Source organism: Mixophyes fleayi, chromosome 2, assembly GCF_038048845.1.
Source record: "Mixophyes fleayi isolate aMixFle1 chromosome 2, aMixFle1.hap1, whole genome shotgun sequence".
NCBI lineage: Eukaryota > Metazoa > Chordata > Amphibia > Anura > Limnodynastidae > Mixophyes > Mixophyes fleayi.
The window spans coordinates 331,022,639-331,041,851 of NC_134403.1; the positions used below are offsets into that span (position 1 = coordinate 331,022,639).

Consider the following 19,213-nt stretch of genomic DNA (forward strand, 5'->3'; position numbering starts at 1 on the left):
AGGCAATATTATATAAGGATAATGTTGGTGGGTTATATATACAGCCCCAGATATCAGGTCAGCCAGAGTTGCTTAAACAAATTAATGAGAGCCTCCAATGGGGGTGCTGGCTTCAATTTAAAGTACCATTCCGGGCAGCATTTGTGTTGGCATTCTCTGAGGCTATGAGGATAAATAATTTGGCTACACCCAATAAAGTGAGGTTGGTGGGCTGGATGTAGATGATATCATGCTAAGTGAAAGGGAGTTAATATTTGCTATGAGGAGGTCAAAGACTGATCAGTTGGGCAAGGGGAGGTGGGTGAAGCTGTGGCAGCTACAGCCATCTTTCATATGCCCAGTAGAGAAGGTAGAAGAGTGTTTGCATATGCACCTGTAAGTCACTGGCCCTTTATTAATTCATGAGAAGATAGTAAAGAATCAGTTGGCAAACATATTTAGAGCTGGTTTGGATACTGTAGGAGTGGGAGCAACACATGTGAATACCCATTCTGTCCACATCGGTGCAGCCACAGAGGTGGTGCGAGTAGGTTTGGATGGTACAGCCATTAAGAATATAGGGAGATGGAGGTACTGGTTATATATATATGGATGTAGCCATAGATGGTCATGTACTGTATGTGTTTTATAACAATTACATTTTAAAAAGTGAGGAGAGCTTAAATCAGCAAGAGAGGAAAAGAGATTAAGTCACAGATATTATTAAAAAAATAATAGTAATGGAGAGTGAAATGGAAAGGTAAAAGAGGAAAATGGAAGAGACTTGGAGGAGAAATGAAATGAAAACTTGGGAAAAGGCATTAGCGTCCTCTGACATCTTCCAATCATTATAGGAGTATGTAAATTATTGTGCAATGAAGGTATAAAGTAAGTTTGCTACATAAAATATATTACTTTCACTGGACGGTAGGCGGACCTTTGTAACTGGGTTCAATGGTCAGACTGGCATACTGCATGCCACAGGGATGTCACTTGTATGAGAGTGGCTGACAATGAGGTCATCAGTGAGCATTATGTAAACAAAATATTTATTAAAATACATTGAAGTTCCATGATAGATATTATACACATGTGAATTAAAAATGATATTTTTCAGTTAACCTGCAAAGGAAATTAAACTGTAAACTCTTCAATATTAATAACATCCTACTTTTACTCTGTAAAGTGTATAATGAATACGTAGCTACATGCATACACTGGTGCATAAATTGTGCTTTTCTGTGACATTCTACCACACACTATTTGTCCGGCATTAAATGGGTTACAATTTACAAGCGATTTGCTTTTTACTTGTAAGCAAATTGCCTTTGACTCGTCATGTGTAATCTAAACGGCAACCCCTAGAGGGCGTATAAGAGACAGATAAGTTTACTTGCCTGAAAGTGACGCAAAGATGTCTTAAAGAGCCCTTCGGCAGTAGATTTATCTGCAAATCAGACCATGTGAGGGGGGTTCGGTGTACAAAAGCTGTGCGGGATGCAGAGTCCTACACTGAGCAGCTGAAAGCTCAGCAGACAGGTGTGGAGAGGGTCAAGTACATCCATCCAAGAAGACTTTGATACCTCCAGACATTGCATGCTACTAAACAAACCAGGTAACTTGATTCATTTGTCATAGCATGGACTTGTCTATTGACTGCATATAGTGTGACTACTATTTTGTCTGTGTGCTCCTACTAGTGTTGCAAGAAGTATTAGATCACCACAGCTCTATGATGTAGCAGAAGCATCCTGTTATCAAGTAATTTGAGGGGGCTTTAAGTAACATTACACAACTTTCTGAAAGCTGTGATTTAACGTTGAGTAGATAATATTATAGGATAAATATTAAGGAAAAGGAAGAAAAAGTTTATTATGTGTATGAAATCTTAAGGAGATACAGTAAATATATAGAGCTTAACATGAGGATGCAATGCAGTTATAAGTTCCTAAACATACTTTCTAACGCACTCTCAGTTGTGTTTTGAGTTTGTGTTGTGTATAAATGTAACACAATAACAGTTATGTTGTGTATTAAATTCTAAGAGACTCATTAAAAACACTAAGTGGTTTATTTGAATGGAGTTAGTGGAACTTATTATGTCCCTGGTCGCTCTCCTGTCTTTCTCTGTCACTTGTTCTCTCTGTCTCTGTCTGTCTCTCTTTTTCTCTCTCTCTCTCTCTCTCTTTCCCCCCTCTATCTGTCACGTTCTCATTCTGTCACTCTCTGCCTCTCTTTTTCCCTCTCTCCTCTCTCTCACTCTCTGTCAGTCGCTCTCTCTTTCTCTCCTATCACTGGCTTACTCTCTGTCAGTCACTTTCTCTGTCTTTCTCTCTAGGAAGTGTTTAACAACATGAAAGTTGGGAGTAACATTGTGTGCATTATGAAATGAGAGGGTTTCTTATGTTTCAAAGCGTTTTTTATTGGTTATGAATTGCACATACCATATGATAGGTGGTGCGGATAAGCTGTGCATCTTACATTATATTATATCTTATTATACATATAGAAAATGTCAGTTGTTCACAATATTCTCATATTCTATATTAAACATGGAGTGCTGTTGTTTGTGTACTAGTAATGATTTCATATTGATACCATATGTTCCCTGGTGGTTCAATAAAAATAATTCTGTTAAAGTTTTACAAATACTAATAATGAGACATGAAGAGGAAATCGATATTTGCAAATTATTTAGCATTGTATATTGATCAGCCAATTATAACTTCCTCATGATAAGTTTTAAATGATGATATATTTTCTTGTACCCACTGCTCAGTTGTACTTTGCTCACAATTTAATGAAGGATAAATTGAGAGCTTTATCATAAACATTATGTCATCAAATAAGCATTAGGCGAGTAGAGCAGAGCACATCTGCCCAAATGTTCACTAGACAGATGTAACGCGTGTCCCAGAATGCAGGACGGGGTTTTGTAAAACTCATTTATTTGAATGCTTTGGGTTTTTCAGTTTGTTCCACTCTCTTCATTAAAATGTTCAGATTCAAAGAATTGGAAGCATTAAAATAAATTGAGTTTCCTTTGCTATAGAGAATATCCGTGAGGTAAAATAGGTAAAACATTGGGTTAATAATGCCCATGCATGCATGTAAACCATAGGTAGACAACCTGTGGCTCTGTAACCGCATGGAACTACAAATCCCAGCATGCCCTGCTAGCCAAAGCACCTGATAGTGACAGCTGAGCCACAGGTTGCCCAAGACTATCATTAAAGTAAAGTCGCAGATAACCAACATTACTAGCTGTTGTCTTTCCGCCTTTTTATGAAATAATTTACTACTAGGAAATTGGAAAACATTTATTAACCAGGCTGAGATTGAGATCTTACTTTCTCCCTTTACAAACGCGTTTACACAGTGTTTATATTCTGTATGCCACAGGTTGAGTAGAGTTTATTGCAGTGAACACCATGCAATAGGACAAAATAATTGTTTTGCAATTAACTTGAGTATTAAAAAAAACTAATAAAAACTAAACTAATCAGAGATATGTCATGTACTCTCTGTGTAATTCTTTGCCATGGACTATATTTTACACTACAACTTCGGGGCTGTGTTCTTTAAAAATGGAGGAATACATACATTGGGGATCATTGTCTTTAAAGGTAACATTTACTGGACAGATCTTCCATATGAGAGGAGCTAATTAAAAGAGGGATTCATTTTTCTATTGAAGAAAAAAAATAAAATAGCAGCTTAAATTTACAACATTAAATCCCCTTTTTCTCTCAGTTTGATATTTTTTATACAGCTGGATTTATAGTTAGTTCATAAGAAACAAGTACATCAATGTGACAGGAAGATGCTCTGTTGTAATATTGGGTGTCAGTGGTAAGCATTCATCATCATTATCATCATCATTTATTTATATAGCGCTACCAATTCCGCAGCGCTGTACAAAGAATATTTGTCAGCCAATTAGCCTACTAGGATGTTTTAGGAGTATGGGAATAAACCGGAGCACCCAGAGGGAATCCACGCAAAAACGGGCAAAACATTCAAACTCTACACAGAATATCATATGACTATACGGACATGTGTGAGTAATACACTTAGATCAGAATGAGTATTACTGTAGAATAAATGCCATAGAGGTGGAAAAGTAATTCTCCACAGAAAATCTAATTTCTGTGTATATTTGCAATTAATATAATAAGTTGGAGTTAGAATAATTAAATAGACCTCTTGGACCATTATTGGATAAATGAATGGAATCTCTTAAAAGAAAAAAATAATAGCTGAATATTTTCAAGAAATTACAAGATCTAAAGTTTTTCTTTTTTTTACTCGGTAAGTGATAGATCAGTGGATATAGTGTATTACATATTAGCAAGGCGCTTGATATGATCTCCCACAAGTAAGTTAACTCAGAAAATGAAAGTCCTTAGATTTCTCTCAAAGATATTGGTATGGACAAAGGTTCTGGCTAAAGATCAGAAGACAGAGTGTTGTAGTCAGTGGTGTAAGCTGAGGTGAATGACTGTTTGTTTCCTCAGTTATTAGTCCCGGATCCTATTCTGTTTATTGTATGTATTAGTGAAAGTACTTGTTGTCTATAATAGAGGTATATCTTTTTGCAGATGATACAAAGATTTGTAAGAGGGTTGTTACCCCAGAAGGGGTAAAATAAATGTGTAGTGATTTGTGTTGGACAGACAAGCTGAAAGCAGAATAGAGAATGAACAGTAATGTAATATCAACCATAGGAGGCCACCCATGTGACTGCCATACATAGACATGATTAGTGGCAGCGGCAGTACTAATATTAGGGATGCCCACGTACCCTTAGCAGTCACAGAGCTTATGGTGCAAACAATGACAAAGAAAAGGGACTTTCGGTGCATGGTCTACCACGGGAGCAGGTTGTGGAGTGCACACGGGCTTATGAGTCAAGGGGGCCCCTTGGCTTATGGACCCACCCAGCACCCACAGTTGTACAGTCACAAGCCAGTGATTCCTGCTAACCTGGTCCCTGATGGGCCCGTGGGAAGGTTCTCCTGAGTCTCAACAGATTAAGGAAGTTTCTGACACAGTTACTTTAATCACATGGCGCGGACTCTGCAGGGGCGTGTCTCAATACTGCACAGAGGGGGCAATGAGACAGGGTGGTAAATGGGGAGTCTTGATCACTGCCTCTGTCCCTCTTTCTCTGAATGCAAAGGGAAACCAGAAGCCTAGCTAGGTGCCCCTCTGTCTTATTTGTAAGCTGAGCAATGCACGTTGCAGCCAGCGATTGGCCCAGATAGGACCTCACAGCCGGGCGGCAAGAGGTCACAAAAGTATGGGAGGGGTCAATGATTATGCTCATGGGAGGGTTAATGATTATTCTGATTGTGGTTAATGACTGTGCTGGTGGTGGTGGGGGTTAATGTTCATGATGATGGGGGTTGATCATGAGATAGAACTGGTTGAACATGATATAAACTCATCACCACCAACAATTAACCTCATTATTGTCATAATCAATTCCTTGATACACATTTTTGCTCCAGAGTCCAGATAAGTATCATAAGGCTGTTCTTCCGAGCTCTGATCTTCATTGATGTTCCAGAATACCATGCATGGGGCCCAGCATTGTAGAATGCTAATTTTCAGAACAGCGGCAGGAGCTTAACAGCTCAGGAATAGATCAGGACAGGTAAATAACATTATCGCAGTTTAAAAAATCCCGTGGTAAATTTATTATTGAGACTACTATGTTTTTTTTATATTATAATAGTGTATCAAGTACAGAATCATTGATGTTAACTGTAGAAATGGTTTTTAATCCCTTCAGAGTGGTTCAATTCTAAAATACTAAATCCTAATAAGTATCTTCATGGGAAAATATATTGACTTTTATGTCACGATGGACACTATGCGGTATATTTACTAATGTATGGCAAGGCTGTAGGTACCTGAAAAGGTTTTATTCCTGGTTACTTTTATTTTGGGAGGGGGCAAGCACTACTCTTGCACACAGGCCCACTATATACGCTCCTAATCTGGAGTTACAAATTTCAGATAATATGAAGGTAAGCAAACAATGGGAATGAGATATTAATAGCAGGAAGAGGGAGTTTATATAAACACGTTATAGGTCACTGTTGGTAATGGATGGTACTGTTCTCTACACTCTATCCCAGGGCCATCTTAACAACATTATGGGCCCCCGTGCAAAGCAATGCATCGGGGCCCCTAGATATTGATATAGATATAGATATATAGAGATCGAGAAAGATAGATGTACTTGCTCTGTGACCCTTGTAGGTTTTTTTGCAGGTTTTTTTCTTTTGCAGGATTATTTATTCTCATTAAGAGCCGTGCCTATGGGGCCCCCTTGCCCGTGGGGCCCCCGGGCAGCTGCCCATCGTGCCCAATGGAAAAGATGGCCCTGCTCTATCCCCAAAAAGCAATGAATAAAGTTCAGAGAAGAGGTTAGATAATGGCATCTAAACCAGTGCATGGGCTGCATAACAAAACTCACGTCAAGAGATAAACATGTACAGATTAGAAGGGACTTGTTAAAACATTCAAATATATCAGAAACATTAATAGAGTTCAGTAGATCAGTATATTTATATATTTATAAGAATATTTCTAGAACAAGAGGACACATTGAGAAACTTAAATTGGATGTAGGAAGCCTGAAGGAAACATGAAGACAAAGTTTTTTTACTGAAAGGCTTATAGATCCATTGTAGATTCTCTTCTGCTGTCATATATGAAATTTCAATCTTAGACCATACTTGCCCACTCGTTCAGAATGTTTGGGAGACTCCTGAATTCAGGGAAGTTCTCCTGCTCCCAGAAGAGTAGCCCATTCTCCCGGATCCCACCCGATCTTCATGTGAAGTGGGCATGGCGAGGCCATGATGATGCGATTTGCTACAAACTGCATCATTAAGGCTCCACCACCCCGCTGCGCTATGATATGAATCGCCTCATTGCGCAGGTGGGCAGGGCTGTGATGACATGAATAGGGTGGTCATGACCCCTCTCCCTTGCATTTGCCCCTTGGACCTCCTGGATGGGAGGTATAAAAAGTAGGCAAGTATGACTTAGACTTAAAGTGTATCTATTGCCTGCACACAGTGCCGTTAGCTATATTCAGGCCTTCCTAGTACATTGATACGTCTCCATTCTCATGGACATTGGTTAACTCCACAAAATGTTGATTCTTTATCAACATCTTTACCGGTATTGTATAAAATGAATCAGTAAAGATGCCCTACACTGATTCATGTTTTATCATCAATATCTTCAAATTTCTAATAAGAAAATTGCATTAATAATACACTTTCTTTTAATTATGTTATTGCTGTCTATAAATTGAGTATGTTATTGCTAAAATGTAGTAAACAGGGAACTGGAGACTTGTTCAAAACAATAATAGAATGTTACATATTATTTGATAGCGGGTGCTAGGTTTGCCAGGAGAGGCGACGGTGTCATGGTAACCTATGATTTTGGTCCTGTCGCATTGGTCAGTACCATCTGGTAGGAAGAAAAAATTAGTAATAGAACAACTTTCTAAGCAAAACACTGCTGGTAAAATACCTTGATTCCTATGACATGCCACATATGCTGTTCATGTGGACAACAATGAAATATGGGGCACAGAAGTGAGCTTTAGACAATGATATCTGCGTCATTGTCTCACAGCCCCTTCCATTCTGCTTATTTTATTGCTGTTGGTATGGAGAGCATATATGGTACAGTATATGGATCAGTATAGGTGTGTTCCTGGATGTAATAACCTTTAATTGTTTATAAACTTTATCAATAACCCCACGACTCTGCCAGCTGGCCGCCAAGTTCTGTTGTAGTGATGTCAAAGCAGCGGGGGAGCCGTGAAAGTCCAGCTAGTATCTGTTCATACTCACTTGATAGAGATCAGCTTGATACTCCAGGAGACGTAGATGTGTTAAAAATAGCATTTGTGTTGCTTCACATCCACAAGACGGCTCCAGAAATATTAAGAAAGGTTTGTAAATCGTCGTATTATCAGTTGCGGGATATGAATAAATTTATATTTAGAGATATCTTTTATGGAACAACAATAAAATCAATTTGTTTATTACTTAATTTATATATTGCTATTCTTCAAATGTTTTACATAGCACTGTACATGATCTAATGAAGGATCATATACATTGTGCAGAAGAAACTGAAAACTCTCACTCAACTATGTATTTATTATTGCCTATTTTTCCGTCTCAACACCATGTACGTAGTGCAACTTAGATTATACATCTTAGTTTATCTGTATTTATCTTGTAACATAAACAGTTGTATTATTTGCTTACCTTTCGTTACCCTAACAACTTGTGTTTCTCAAGATTTTTCCATCCATGTATATGTTATGCAATATATTGTTTAAGTCTATTTATTCTCACTTTGTTATTTGTTACGTTTGTTTTTCAGGATTTGTTTTGTATTTATTGCGTATACTGTTGTAGGCGGTTGTGGTTCTACTGTATTGGAATGGATTATAACATGTCACAAGCGTTGGCTCTGATGTGCTATTGAAATATGGCCAGGATGCTGGTTTAGCTCTTTTGCCGCTCAAACTAGCTGGTTTAACTTATGTATTAGGTGAAGGACGCTGCTGATGGATGCTGGAGAGCGGGCTCAGCTTCGGGTACATTCGTACACATCTGATGGTCTTATCGAGTTACTGGAATGCCCTGAGAGACCTAATATGCTCAGTTCTACAATTTAACCTCGAAACCTCCGCTAAGTTTTATTTTCTTTACCTAGCCCCTCCCAATGCTATAAAACGCTAAAACAAACTTGGCGGCTGCCACCTGTCATCTTGTGGCAGACTGGACGTTCCGTATGCCCCTTTGTTTTGCTGCTGTTCTGAAGAGAATATGGTATCTATACCGTATGGAATACATGACCACCATTATTATCAATTCAAATTTAAATGCAAACTCGGCTGACACTAAACAACATTCACTTGCCTTTATGGCTAGCCTTCTGGCACTCCTTTATGGCTAGGCCTTTTATGGCTTGAGCTAGTACCTTCTCACAATAGATCTTGTTGTCATAAAGCCATTCTATCCCCTACCCACCAACCCCACCATATCTCAACATCTTGTCCTCCCTCTTGGACGTCTCCCCCACCTCCACTGCTACCCCACTCAATCCTCCTTAGCCCCTTTCCCATAAACAAACCCAAAACCCTGGATCATAATCCCACTAGGTTCGTAAATTTTCAGCTGGTATTGTTTGGACTCATGCCTCTCCCCTGTGTCTCTCTGTCAGTCTTCCCCTCCCCTTAGATTGTACGCTCCTTCGAGCAGGGTCTTCTCTCCTCCTGTCTTCACCACTTTTAACTCTGCTCGCCAGCTACCTAGCCTTACTCCTTGAGGACCCTCTTCCCCCATCCCCTCTCGCTTCCTCCTCTTCCCCTGGGGGTCTCCCTCTCATCCGTGCCCTCCCTCCGTGGTGCCGTTGTTGGCTGACCTTCCCCCGCCCCTCTAGCTGTGCCTTGAGCTCACTGAGTTACTGTGATTATTGTTTACTGTACTGTGCTGTCTCACCTCGTATTGTAATTTCGTTTGTCCCTGTTCGGCGCCGCGGACACCTAGTGGCGCCTATAAATAAAAATTAATAATAATAATAAAAATGCCTCGGAGCCTTTGTGAATGCTTATTTATGTTTTTTGTACTGTGGCAGAGAGGCCTATTTGCCACACCTCTCCTGAATAGGGACAGGTGAGGTCCCGGGAAGTCTGCAGGGGAAGGTTGTCGTCAGGGTTAAATACAAGACTCCTGGGAGTAAGTGTATTAAGTAGCGGTTTCTGCAAATTCCCAGATATCAGCGACTTTGCAGAGGAAATTTAAAACTGCAATCGCTAGCCCTGAAAGCCATTGCTGCTTTAATTTTCCCCTGCAATGTCACCGGTATCCTGTGAACAGCTGAGCTTCCCCTTTATCCCTGCTCTGCTTACCATGGTGGTGTGGCCTCAATGGGGCTGGATCCAGATAAGAGTTCCCCATCAGATTGGTACCTGTTTATCGGAGGGTGGCTCACAAGGCTTCCCCCACGTCCTAGGGTTGCAGCAGGCACCCTGCAGAGAGTGGCTCTGGGAAGTCTAGCTAGAGTCGGTGGGGAACAAAGGGCATCCGTTTGTCAGGTAGTAAATGTTCATTTGATTAAGTCTCTGTTCCAACCCTTGGTTAACCCATGATTTAAAGTAGCCCTACGGCTGGCTAGCACGTCAGGCACAACATGACCAACCACTAGCAGAGGTCGTCCTGAAAGTCTTTAGCCAGCGGTTGTTGCAACTTCTCAGGGTGCCTCCAGGTAACTGGGTGCACTGATAACCCCTGGTGACAATAGCTCTCTTAGAGGGATATATTGGGGAACCAGGCAGAATCTAATAACAACATATAATAACAACATCACCATACAGTAATATACAGTCACAGTTACATTGCCGGCTGAGAGAGGATGACAGGTGCGCCTAACCTTCATGTGTGATGCCCGGCACTCTGCTCTCACCACAATTATGATTTAAAGTTAATTTGTTCATACTCTTTCAATGTGAAATTATGGAAGGTGAGTGTCACATACAAATCACAGACATTCTGTAACAAAAAATGTCAGCCTTGATGATGAGGGTCTTAGAACAAAAGGGATATATTATATTCAACTTTAGAAGACTATCAAATACAGTGAGATGCAAGAAAGCAGCGATCATTGAGTACATGCCAGCAGACAAACACAGGGATTGAACTAGCACAATATGTAGTCATTGCCTTAAAAGAAAAATTGTTCTATTGAAATTATTATCATTTAACATCTGTTTTTATGCATATTCCAATCAACTAGTAGAGAACAAAAAATAGAAGAATGTGTTTGCATAGTATGGTATGGGCAGCAGGGTGGTTAGTATTGCTGTCTCACAGTAATGCATTAAAATTCAACAAGGTCCCTATCTGTGTAGAGTTTGTATGTTCCTCATATGTTTATATGGGTTTTCTCAGTGTGCTTCGATTTCCTCCCACACTCCGGTTTCCTACCATACTGGTAGGAAACCGGAATTGGCTTATGTATTATGTGCTATATAAATAACCATTAAATGGTTAACCATTAAAAAATAAATAGATAATATTGTTCCAACTAGTGGCCAATTAATTCCTTAAATGCAACCTCAAGAAAACTTTCTGCTTTGAAATGTGACATAAAATCCAACAACAAATGGAAATGTGAAACTGTGAACTTGTGGGTCTACTTAATTATCTTGTCAGTGTAGAGTCCTTGTCAGAGATATCTTCAGCTAGTACGGCTCTGTCACTGATATGTGAACCAGATATTCTCTTCTGCAAAACTTTGTTTATTAACATTAATTTGTGCCTGGTGATCCATCTATCCTGCATAATCACATGAATGTATTTAGATGTATATATGTGCATTGAATGTTTTGTGGGGGTTTTATTTAGTCAAAGAATTGTCTGCAAAACCAGGTTGTGTAGAGTAGCTAGCTACTGATATTAGTAAGGTATAGAGGAAATGTTTTGTTAATGATTACATTGTTATTGTATACTGACATATTAACATGGTCAAGGAGAGTGTATAATTATAGGTAATTATGTAACGATCAAAATGTGTTTAATTCATACTTGCCAACTCTCCTTGAATGTCAGGGAGACTCCCTGAAATAGGGGTGATCTCCCTCACTCCCTGAAAAGTCTGGCATTCTCCCTGATGCTGAGCCAGTACAAGACGTGGTTGGCTTCGTCATCTGTGGCATGATCACACAGTTCAGAAATTGTGTCCTATGTCCATGTATTGATGCCTATGGAGGTGGCCATTTTCATGGAGACTAAGATTTAATCAAAGACTGACAGGTAAGACAATATGACTTCGGTAATGGAGACAGAAATGTAAAAGACACTTCAGTCTCTAGAGATTCATTAACTGCTTTTCTTTAACGCATAGTTGCCTACTCCCCCGGAATGTCTGGGAGACTCCCGCATTTCTGGGAGACCTCCTGGGCTCCCGGCAGAGCAGGGCAACCACCCGGTTCTCGCCCCTGCAGTAGATAAGTGGGGGGGGGGGGGGCTTAATGACGCAAATATTGCGTCATCTTAGCCCCTGCTGTAGTTGGCCAAAATTGTGACAATCGTTTAGGGGGCGGGGCCAAAATGATACGATATGTCAAGCCCCGCACACCAACCTCTCTGGGATCTCCCTGAAGCCAACGAGGAAAAGTTGGCAAGTATAGTTTAATAGTGAAGCAATGGTGGTCAATCATTTCCATTTGTTTTACATGTTCACAGCATCTTCTTGTGTGTGGCTGTTTTGTATAGTAATGTCTATCAGGCTTGGACAACCTGTGACTCTCTAGCTGCCATAGAACAAGATATTAAGCCCATTATTATCTGTCTGACCCTATATTACATATAGCAGCATTACTGGACTATTGAAGTTTAGAGTCTTCTAATTGATTTGTGTCTTTGTAGCTGTAATCTGTGCTTTGTGCTAATTTGTGACATCTGCCACGGTATACACTGTAAAGGGTACAAAAGCGAATGTTTATTAACATTATTCTTACATGTATCCCCAACTAGGGGAAATAACAGGCAGATTGCACAGTGGGGCTTATTTAAGAACCAGAAATAATATTACCCCATAGTAGAAAAGTGGGAATCCAGCCCAACCCCTCAAGAGATTGTAGTTTGTGATTAGTCCTTCCGCCCCCTACACCACCTTTTTGTAGGTGGTAGCGCAGCTTAAAGAGGGAAGGTCAGGCACCCAGATTTATGTACTGGGTGGAAGTGGTCGTGTTAGAGGGTCTGAATTACAAGAGCTTAAGAAAATTGCTACAGTTTTATTGTAATACATATAGCTTGTTTCTGATCACGTTTTAATAATTAAAAAAGTACATTTTAGAAGCACATGAAGTAATGGTGAATGTGTTTCAGTCTCATAAGTGGGCAGCACAGTGGCTTAGTGGTTAGCACTTCTGCCTCACAGCACTGGGGTCATGAGTTCAATTCCCAACCATGGCCTTATCTGTGTGGAGTTTGTATGTTCTCCCAGTGTTTGCGTGGGTTTCCTCCGGGTGCTCCGGTTTCCTCCCACACTCCAAAAACCATACTGGTAGGTTAATTGGCTGCTGTCAAAATTGCCATATAGAACATAGAAACTTCACAACTTCAGGATATTCAATCCCCGCAATCAGAAATAGACTTACAATTAGTATAAGCCTGTATTCCCGTAGCAGGTACTTGTAACGAGGAAACCTGATCTTGTCCGCCCGCTTTTCACATATGGTAACAATCAGAGTACTTCAGAAATCTCCCACATGTCTCGGACACCACATTAAAAGAAAAATAAAGACATCTAGTGTACTACATTTAAAAATGTAATACAAATACAACAGGGGATGTGGTTACCTGTACCGGATAATTGAAAGAAAAATGCATGGATAGTTAATGATGTTCCGGAGCTCCTAACCACAGCATTTTCTGACAATGATGTAAAATCACGAGAGAGGGTTCCCGGTCCGTCTGTTGTCCACTTCACCAACGCGTTTCAACTGTAATCAGTCTTTCTCAAGGTGACACCTTGAGAAGCTGGCGTACATTTACATGACAAGTTTCCAAAAAAATTTTTTTTTCGGAACTTGTTAGATTGCGGCCAGGAGCAGTCACCATACTGTTGAATGGTGACTGCTCGCAAAAACGAAGAGGAATGCAAAGCAGCAGATATCCGCAATATCTGCTGCGATGCCCTCTTCTTAATGCGAGTGTCACGGAGGGACCTGGATCTCACGGTAAGTGCACGATAGTGCACCATCACTACTTGTTAAATATAAGAGAAGGGAGTGAGCGGAGTGGACTAATGGGACACAACTTAGAATTTACTTCTACAGATTTTAGGGAGCCAGTGCAAAGCCTGTCACAGAAGAGAAGCAGATATGGTACTATGTGAGCTGTGGATAAGTGAGTCAGCAGTCCGAGGAAAGACCAGATATAATAGTGGGGGGTACTGGTATGGGACACTACATTTTTTTACAGCAGTTAATTTGGTATGTCAAGAGCAGGATACTCTTTAGTGGATAACTACATAACGAAAGACGTTTGAAGGGTATTAGAAGTAGAACTCAGAGATATGTGTAATGTGGTGATCAGAGGAGACTATTGAGCCAAATATGATGTTAAGATAGTGGAGTTTTGGAAGTGGATGTTATTAAATGTAATAATAAATGTGACATCCTAATTGAAAAAGCAATTGAAAATAAGGATATCCTATAGAAGGAAAGACTGACTAAGATACAAAGATCGGAGGAAAACCTCATGGTAGCCAAGAGCGTTGACCATGTCAAGAGTACAGTAAAGATCTAGCACAGTAATTCGCAGCTAGTATATTAGGGCACATTTGTAAAATATCAGGTGGGATGTGTCACACAAGAAATTATGGGTAACAGGAAAACTCCTATAAATCATTAAAGATATGCAATTATGTGATCTATATTTTTGCCACTTGGACCTCGCCTCCGGGAAGGTTTTGGTGATAAAGCAAATTGCAGTGTTTGATTACATTTAAATTTCACAGAAATTTAAGATATATTTGGAGGATAGTTTTCCATTAAAATGTAACTACTGTAAAAATGGTAAACAGCTTTAAGTTTTCTTGAATTTTACAATATGTACCTTTACTCAGAAAATAATTAAAAAGTTATCACATTGCTACATTATGTATATCTGCGTTCCACCCCTAGCCACTGATTCAAAATGGAATTCAAAATTCTACCACCATCATTGAATACTTTCCTTTGCACCCTGTTTTAAACTAAAGCCAGCATGATCTTATCACTTTTTAGAACCCTTTTTGTATGCTGGTCTTTATATCTCCCTTAGCCTTCTACTATCTGCATAAAGTCCTGCATTCCTACAAGCCCTTCCTCAGGGAGGTGACTTAATTAAACAAGTCTCTGCTTTACACCTTGGGGAAGCAAAGAGGGCACAAGCCTGGAAATCAATCTTTTTTTTTATTATTATTATTATTATTATTATTATTAATAAGAATAGTTAAAGTCTGGGAAGAGGGAGCTCCCACTTTAAAGTGCCACCTCCCCTTCAGACACTTTTCTTTGTGTTGAGGGGGAGAGCTCCTCTGCGACATCATAGCACCACAGTCCTAGCCCTTTACCAACATGAAGGAACGGCAGCAGCTGGGATCTTCATATGTAAGAAGCTGTCAGTGATCAGCGCTCAGTGTGGGGACACAACTAAAAATATAAAAAGACTGAATGAATTAAATTATGGCACTAATTCAGTGTTTAAGTGTGAGGCCAGACATCAAAATGACTAGAACAAACCGCTAGAACTAGGCTAGTCGGGGTCTTTACCAGGACGAGATCTGGTGGCAACCAATTACTGATGAACACCTTCCGCTCTAGGCCTGTCTAAAGCTGGGTACACACTACAGGTTTTTCACCAAATTATTGAGCCGGTTACACGATAAATGTTTGGTAAGATATCGCATTAGTGTGTATGCTCCCATGATGATGTTTTATCATACCAAAGTACATCGGATCATTTAATTTGATTTTATAAACATCCTAAAAATCACGATCAATGTCCTCATGATCCTCAGTGTAGGCAGAACTTCACAGAGTGTCACCATCTTTTCAACAGATGGTTATGAGAGAAAAGGATCTCAGATCTGAAGGTAAATCGTGTAGGTGTGTACACATGAATCTGTGTGCTCAAGTGGACTTTCAGTCATTGGTAAAATCATTACAGAAATCGCATCTGCAGTAATTTTCTGTAGTGTGTACTTAGTTTTAGTAGGGACATATTTTGTAACTTGACACTAGCGCTACATACACTATATGGACAAAAGTATTTGGACGCTTGGCCATTACACCAACAAAGACTGTAATCACATTGTATTCAAATACATATACTTTAATATGAAGTTGAACCCCCTTTTACAGCAATAACAGCTTCCACTCTTCTTGGAAGGCTTTCCACAAGATGGTGGAGTGTGTCTGTGGGAATTTGTGTCCATTCATTCTGTAGAACATTTATGAGGTCAGGCACTGATGTTGGACGAGAAGGCCTGGCTCCTCAATCTTCGTTCCAGTTCATCCCAAAGGTGTTCGATGGGGTTGAGGTCAGGGCTCTGTGTGGGCCAGTCAAATTCTTCCACATCAAACTCATCAAACCATGTCTTTGTAGTCCTTGCTTTGTGCACTGGGGCACAGTCATGTTGGAATAGAAAAGGGCCTTCCCCAAACTGTTGCCACAAAATCGGAAATATAGCTTTGTCCAAAATCAATTGGTATGCTGAAGCATTAAGATTGTACTTCACTGGAGATAAGAGGCCTAGGCCAAAGCCTGAAAAACAGCCCCATGCCATTATGCCTCCTTCACCAAACTTCACAGTTGACATAATATAGTCAGACAGATAACATCCTCCCTGCATCTGTCAAACCCAGTCTCGTCCATCTGTTTCTGACTGCCAAACAGAGAGGCGTGACTCCACAGAACACGTTCCCACTGCACCACAGTCCAGTGTCGGTGTGCTTTACACTACTCCATCCAACGCTTGGCATTGGTCTTGGTGATGGGAGGCTCGCATACAGCTGCTCGGAAATGGAAACCCATTCCATTCAGCTCCCGCCGCACAGTTTTTGTGCTTGCATTAATGCCAGTGAAAGTTCAAAACTCTTCAGCTATGGAATCAGCAGAGCGTTGGTGACTTTTACTCACCATGCGCCTTAGCAGTCGTTGACCCCGCTCTATGATTTTACGTGGTCTTCCGCATCGTGTTAGCACTTCTGCCTCACAGCAATGGGATCATGAGTTCGATTCCCGACCATGGCCTTATCTGTGTGGGGTTTGTATGTTCTCCCTGTGTTTGCGTGGGTTTTCTTCCGGGTGCTCCGGTTTCCTCACACACTCCAAAAACATACTGGTAGGTTAATTGGCTGCTATCAAAATTGACCCTAGTCTCTCCTTCTCTATCTGTCTGTTTCTGTGTGTGAGTGTGTGTCTATATTAGGGAATTTAGACTGTAAGCTCCAATGGGGCAGGGACTGATGTAAATGAGTTCTCTTTACAGCGCTGCGGAATTAGTGGCGCTATATAAATAAATGATGATGATGATGATGATCGTGTCTGAATTGCTGTTGTTACTAAACGCTTCCACTTTCTAATAATATCACTTACAGTTGACCGTGGAATATCCAGCAGGGATGAAATTTCACCAAACCGTCTTATTGCAAACGTGGCATCCTATCACAGTACCACGCTTGAAGTCACTGAGCTCTTCAGAACAACCCATTTTGTATCACAAATGTTTACCAATGGAGACTGCATGGCCAGGTGCTTGATGTTCTACACCTCTGGCAATGGGTCCGATTGAAACACCTCAATTCAATAATTAACAGGTGTGGCCAAATACTTTTGTCCATATAGTGTATATAGGAGAATATGGTTATGTGATACTGTGCTATAACAGGGCAGGCAGCGTATTCATTTTAGACCAGATGCATCTAATTGACTGCATTGAGCAGCTTCATAGTTACACATTCATGTTCCATCTTTGGGAAGTACCCTTGTACAGACCATCATATCACAATCATCACAATTATGTAGGCATTGTGCAAATAGTAAAAATGTCCTGTCTAATTTGTTTTCTAAAAATACTGCTGGTTGGAAACTCAGTTATGTCTTAAATAAATCTTGACAGAAAGGGATCATTGTGCTTATTTGAGGTCCCATTGGAGGTATAAGTTGACTCACAATCAGTTTCTCTAAACCTCCCAAAATTTGTGATCCTCGTCCTCTGAAGCTCATGTACGAATTCCGCAACCTAAAATCTTGTTGCATTCAGCAAGGAACACCTCAATTTGCTTAGGTCCTTCCATCAGAATAAAAATGCTGCCACCTCATGTAGCGCCAAACCATGCACATGCTCCTATCAATAGGTGCCGTTGTATAAAATAGGTGCTTGACAGTACAAAATTATATTTGTGTTGTGGGCTAGCGTTATTGCAGCTTTGTAAATGACCATTGCTGTGTGTAAAAGTTAGATGAGGCTCGCTGAGTTTCTTTTATCGGGGCATCAGGATAATTTTCAGATAGAGCGGGGGCAGTTTGTTGGTTTGCAATACACAGATGGGTGCTGCTGTCAGGCTGATTCCTTTTTATGTTCTCCAGCCAGATCATATCCATCGTGTTTGTCCTTATTTTGATAAAAGTCCATAATCCCTAACAGTCCTGATTGTCGGTGTCCCAAAAAAGGTAGAGGTTAAGTACCTGGGAACTGGCCCTGATAAACGTGGGAATGGTTTGCAGATTCGGTGGCGTGGTTGTGTGAGTAGGGCTGTGGCATTGGGAGTTTACAGTGGAGGGATTGTACTTGTTCTGCCTGTGAAGCGCTGGAACTGTGTGTTTTACAATTTCAAATAAGATTGAAAGGCACCAGTTAAAATAAGAAAATATGTATTTTTTTAATTTCTATTAAATCTGTATGTTACCATTGATGAGTATGGCAACTTATCCGGCACCCAAAACAACTAGTAGAATGTAAAACCACTATAAACAAACTTATAAACACATTTACAGATTTTGTTAGAGTTGTCTCCTTTAAGTAGTCTTTTTAAAGACAATCATAATATATTGGTATGATAAGATGGAAAAGGTCACATCCAATAATAACCCTAATAGAATTAATAAAAAAAAAAAGAGTTTAAATGTACTGTATACATTTTATAATCTTTATTAGTCGATGAGAGACTCATAAATTCCACTTTGCACAATGGAACCGTGCCAGAGCTCAATTAGTCTTATAAACTTGCGGCAGGGACTGGTTAATGCTGTTTTAATTTCCTTCATAATGGACATTATAATTTAGCTGCTCTTTTTTTCTCTCTCTCTTTGATAGATGTGACTGTCCTTTAGGTTAATCCAATCAGCAGACATTAATCTGACGTATTTTCTTCATATGCAAGAACAGGAATTACCTCCCCAAATTGTCCAAACCCATTTTCATGTCAATTTGGAGCATGTGGCATCTGTTGTGTAATAAATCTTGTGCTGGTAAACGCCACTGCCCTTAATTTCTCTACATAATTGAGAGCCGTATTCTGTCAGACACCCACGTGTCCATTATCCATAACATATATCAACTAATTACAAAAATAAAACTATTGAACTTTGTAAAACCTTCCCTCAAGTAGCAGAAAATGGATAGTCAG

General features: G+C 40.0%; 1 protein-coding gene across 1 annotated transcript in view; it reads left to right on the forward strand.

Moving 5' to 3' along the window:
• Positions 1 to 1,434: 1,434 nt before the first annotated feature.
• The window catches only part of SLC6A4 (solute carrier family 6 member 4), a 101,635-nt gene continuing 83,856 nt past the window's right edge, over positions 1,435 to 19,213 (forward strand). The window contains exon 1 of the mRNA XM_075196880.1: positions 1,435 to 1,594. The gene's annotated coding sequence lies outside the window, so the exon portion shown is untranslated. The remainder of the gene's footprint in view (positions 1,595 to 19,213) is intronic.